Here is a 5,667-nt window from a genome sequence, read left to right as displayed (position 1 = left end):
AAAGGATGAGATGTGAAGGCATAGGACCCTTAAAAGGTGAAGGGGGAAAAGTTTGTGCGGAACCGTTAGAAATGGCGGAGCTGCTTAATGAATACTTTACCTCGGTATTCACGGTGGAAAGGGATCTGGGTGGTTGTACTGCTGGATTGCGGAGGACAGAAAGGATCGAGCATGTGGACATAAAGAAAGAGGATGTGTTGGAACTATTGAATGGCATCAAGGTTGGTAAGTCGCCGGGACCGGATGGGATGTACCCCAGGTTACTGTGGGAGGCGAGGGAGGAGATTGCGGAGCCTTTGGCGATGATCTTTGCATCGTCGATGGAGACGGGAGAGGTTCCGGAGGATTGGAGGATTGCGGATGTGGTCCCTATATTCAAGAAAGGGAACAGGGACAGCCCGGGAAATTACCGACCGGTGAGTCTAACCTCAGTGGTTGGTAAGTTGATGGAGAGGATCCTGAGAGACAGGATTTATGATCATCTAGAGAAGTTTAGTATGATCAAAAGTAGTCAGCACGGCTTTGTCAGGGGCAGGTCGTGCCTTACGAGCCTGGTTGAGTTCTTTGAAAATGTGACCAAGCACATTGACGAAGGAAGAGCGGTGGATGTGGTCTATATGGACTTCAGCAAAGCGTTCGATAAGGTCCCCCATGCAAGACTTCTTGAGAAAGTGAGAGGGCATGGGATCCAAGGGGCTGTTGCCTTGTGGATCCAGAACTGGCTTGCCTGCAGAAGGCAGAGAGTGGCTGTGGAGGGGTCTTTCTCTGCATGGAGGTCAGTGACCAGTGGAGTGCCCCAGGGATCTGTTCTGGGACCCTTGCTGTTTGTCATTTTCATAAATGACCTGGATGAGGAAGTGGAGGGATGGGTTGGTAAGTTTGCTGACGACACCAAGGTAGGTGGTGTTGTGGATAGTTTGGAGGGATGTCAGAAGTTGCAGCGAGACATAGATAGAATGCAAGACTGGGCGGAGAAGTAGCAGATGGACTTCAACCCGGATAAGTGTGTAGTGATCCATTTTGGCAGATCCAATGGGATGGAGCAGCAGTATAAAATGAAGGGTACCATTCTTAGCAGTGTAGAGGATCAGAAGGACCTTGGGGTCCGGGTCCATAGGACTCTTAAATCGGCCTCGCAGGTGGAGGATGCGGTCAAGAAGGCGTATGGCGTACTAGCCTTCATTAATCGAGGGATTGAGTTTAGGAGTCGGGAGATAATGCTGCAGCTTTATAGGACCCTGGTTAGACCCCACTTGGAGTACTGCGCGCAGTTCTGGTCACCTCATTACAGGAAAGATGTTGAAGCCATTGAAAGGGTGCAGAGGAGATTTACAAGGATGTTGCCTGGATTGGGGGGCATGCCTTATGAGGATAGGTTGAGGGAACTTGGTCTCTTCTCCCTGGAGAGACGAAGGATGAGAGGTGACCTGATAGAGGTTTACAAGATGTTGAGGGGTCTGGATAGGGTGGACTCTCAGAGGCTATTTCCAAGGGCTGAAATGGTTGCTACGAGAGGACACAGGTTTAAGGTGCTGGGGGGTAGGTACAGGGGGGATGTCAGGGGTAAGTTTTTCACTCAGAGGGTGGTGGGTGAGTGGAATCGGCTGACGTCGGTGGTGGTGGAGGCAAACTCGTTGGGGTCTTTTAAGAGACTTCTGGATGAGTACATGGGATTTAATGGGATTGAGGGCTATAGATAGGCCTAGAGGTGGGGATGTGATCGGCGCAACTTGTGGGCCGAAGGGCCTGTTTGTGCTGTGGCTTTCTATGTTCTATGTTCTATTAGCCGAGTTTTTGGATTAAAAGTCTAGCAATAATACCACGAGGCCATTGCCTCCCCAGACATCCAATTCCTGAGCTTAGAAGACATGAAGACCAGACTAGCCACCTATACGGGGATCCCTTTACAAATAAAAGGTACCACAATGCCCAAGTGACTTGCATGTGGCATCAGCTCATCTCGCACTCATTGCAGGGGCAAGAATCAAGCTTTATGGGGAAAGATTGGTTCCAGCAGATCAGGCTGAACTGGTTGGAGATCTTAAGGCTAGGCATAGGGGGACTTTACAAAACCATCAGTAAATACCCTGGAGTTTTCCAATAAGGACTGGGAAAAGAGTTGCATTGACCCTGATGTTACATCTAAATATTTAAGACGGAAACCAGTCCCATACTCCCTGTTGGAGAAGGTGGAAACTGAATTAGGGAGCCTTGAAAGTTTAGACATAAGGCCCATACAATTTGCAGAATGGACTACGCCTGTAGTCCCCATTCTTAAGCCAGACAAGTCGGTTCGTCTGTGGGGACTACAAACTAACAGTCAATCAGGTTTCCAAACTTGATATGCCTCAATCGAAGATCTGTACGCTATGTTAGCAAGTGGCTAGATGTTCTCCAAGTTGGACATGAGCCACACCTATCTTCAGCTGAATTGGACAAATCTTCCCAAAAATATGTAACAATCAACAAAGAACAACAAAGAACAAAGAACAGTACAGCACAGGAACAGGCCCTTTGGCCCTCCAAGCCCACGCCGCTCCCTGGTCCAAACTAGACCATTCTTTTGTATCCCTCCATTCCCACTCCATTCATATGGCTGTCTAGATAGGTCTTAAACGTTCCCAGTGTGTCCGCCTCCACCACCTTGCCTGGCAGTGCATTCCAGGCCCCACCACCCTCTGTGTAAAATATGTCCTTCTGATATCTGTGTTAAACCTCCCCCCCTTCACCCTGAACCTATGACCCCTCGTGAACATCACCACCGACCTGGGGAAAAGCTTCCCACCGTTCACCCTATCTATGCCTTTCATAATTTTATACACCTCTATTAAGTCTCCCCTCATCCTCCGTCTTTCCAAGGAGAACAACCCCAGTTTACCCAATCTCTCCTCATAACTAAGCCCCTCCATACCAGGCAACATCCTGGTAAACCTCCTCTGTACTCTCTCCAAAGCCTCCACGTCCTTCTGGTAGTGTGGCGACCAGAACTGGACGCAGTATTCCAAATGCGGCCGAACCAACGTTCTATACATCTGCAACATCAGACCCCAACTTTTATACTCTATGCCCTGTCCTATAAAGGCAAGCATGCCATATGCCTTCTTCACCACCTTCTCCACCTGTGACGTCACCTTCAAGGATCTGTGGACTTGCACACCCAGGTCCCTCTGCGTATCTACACCCTTTATGGTTCTGCCATTTATCGTATAGCTCCTCCCTACATAATTTCTACAAAAATGCATCACTTTGCATTTATCAGGATTGAACTCCATCTGCCATTTCTTTGCCAAAATTTCCAGCCTATCTATATCCTTCTGTAGCTTCTGACAATGCTCCTCACTATCTGCAAGTCCTGCCAATTTTGTGTCGTCCGCAAACTTACTGATCACCCCAGTTACACCTTCTTCCAGATCGTTTATATAAATCACAAACAGCAGAGGTCCTAATACAGAGCCCTGCGGAACACCACTAGTCACAGGCCTCCAGCCGGAAAAAGACCCTTTCACTACCACCCTCTGTCTTCTGTGACCAAGCCAGTTCTCCACCCATCTAGCCACCTCCCCCTTTATCCCATGAGATCCAATCTTTTTCACCAGCCTACCATGAGGGACTTTGTCAAACGCTTTACTAAAGTCCATATAGACGACATCCACGCACAAAAGACTATATGAGTGTATTCACTTGCCCTTGGAGGTCTCGTCCACATAGAAACATAGAAACATGCGCCATATTCCGATGAGTTATGGAGAACATACTCCAAGGGCCAACCAGAGTGTTGGTGCACTTCGATGACATCCTAGTCACGAGGGCTTTGGAACACGTGCACCTGGCAGACTTAGAAGAGATTTTGCAGAGATTCTCAAGAGACAGAGTACACTTGAAGAGGGAAGAATATGTCTTCGAAGTGTCTGAAGTGACCTACTTAGGCTATCGGGTAGGGCAAAGGTTTACACACAGTAGAGAATAAGGTGAAGGCCATCAAGGAACGATGGAGTTAAAATCCTTCCTGAGATTAGTTCATTATTACAGAAAATTTATCCTGAATTTGGCTTCCATGCTGGCCCTCTTGCATACCCAACTACAAAAATACTAAAAGTGGTCTTGGGAAGTGCCACAGGCAGAGGCTTTCGACAATGTTAAATTTCAGCTACCATCATCTTAACTTATTAGCCTATTTTGACGCCATGAAAGAACTCGTTCTGACATGCGACACTTCTCCATATGGGGTTGGGGTGGTACTTTCAACTCGCTAGAAAGATGGAATGGAAAAGCCCATCGCATATGCATCTAGGACCCTTTTGGATGTCAAGGGGAGATATTCTCAAATCAAGAAAAAGGGTTTGATGGTCGTATTTGGTGTGAAAAAATTTCACCAGTACATGTATAGCAGACGTTTCACAATGGTTACCAACCACAAATGCTTATTGGGCCTTTTTAAAGAGAAGGCAATTACTCCCTATTGCCTCCACCTGGATACAGCATTGGGCCTTGCTACTTGCAGCCTATGAATACCTTCTGGAGGACCGCCCTGGACGCCTGATAGCCAATGCCGAAACGTTGAGATGCCTCCCATTGTCCACAAGCTTTGCTCCTCAGCTAGCATTAGAAGAGGTCGTGATGACCCTAAATTATTTAGAGATTTTGTCGGTGTCCGCAAGGGAAATTAAGGTCTGGATACAAAAGGATCCAGTCTTGTCTAAAATAAGGCATATAGAACATAGAACAGTACAGCACAGAACAGGCCCTTCAGCCCACGATGTTGTGCCGAGCTTTATCTGAAACCAAGATCAAGCTATCCCACTCCCTATCATCCTGGTGTGCTCCATGTGCCTATCCAATAACCGCTTAAATGTTCCTAAAGTGTCTGACTCCACTATCACTGCAGGCAGTCCATTCCACACCCCAACCACTCTCTGCGTAAAGAACCTACCTCTGATATCCTTCCTATATCTCCCACCACGAACCCTATAGTTATGCCCCCTTGTAATAGCTCCATCCACCCGAGGAAATAGTCTTTGAACATTCACTCTATCTATCCCCTTCATCATTTTATAAACCTCTATTAAGTCTCCCCTCAGCCTCCTCTGCTCCACAGAGAACAGCCCTAGCTCCCTCAATCTTTCCTCATAAGACCTACCCTCCAAACGTAGTGGATTCCGAGGACAACCTTCAGAAGAAATGAAATCCTATCTGGCTAAGAAAGATGAACTCAGTGTTGAGGACAAGATCATTCTCTAGGGGTCCCGAGTAGTTGTCCCTCGCCCAGTGTGGCATCTAATTAACGGAACTACATAATGGTCACCCTGGAATATCAAAGATGAAAATGAAATGGCTAAAAGCTACAAAGAACAATACAACACAGGAACAGGCCCTTCGGCCCTCCAAGCTCGTGCCGCTCCCTGGTCCAAACTAGACCATTCTTTTGTATCCCTCCATTCCCACTCTGTTCATGTGGCTATCTAGATAAGTCTTAAACGTTCCCAGTGTGTCCGCCTCCACCACCTTGCCTGGCAGCGCATTCCAGGCCCCCACCACCCTCTGTGTAAAATATGTCCTTCTGATATGTGTTAAACCTCCCCCCCTTCACCTTGAACCTATGACCCCTCGTGAACATCACCACCGACCTGGGGAAAAGCTTCCCACCGTTCACCCTATCTATGCCTTTCA

The sequence above is a fragment of the Mustelus asterias genome, chromosome 5 (genome assembly GCF_964213995.1).
Source record: "Mustelus asterias chromosome 5, sMusAst1.hap1.1, whole genome shotgun sequence".
NCBI classification, from domain to species: Eukaryota; Metazoa; Chordata; class Chondrichthyes; order Carcharhiniformes; family Triakidae; genus Mustelus; species Mustelus asterias.
The sequence above is the reverse complement of the archived record's forward strand: the minus strand, read 5'-3'. Positions refer to the sequence as shown.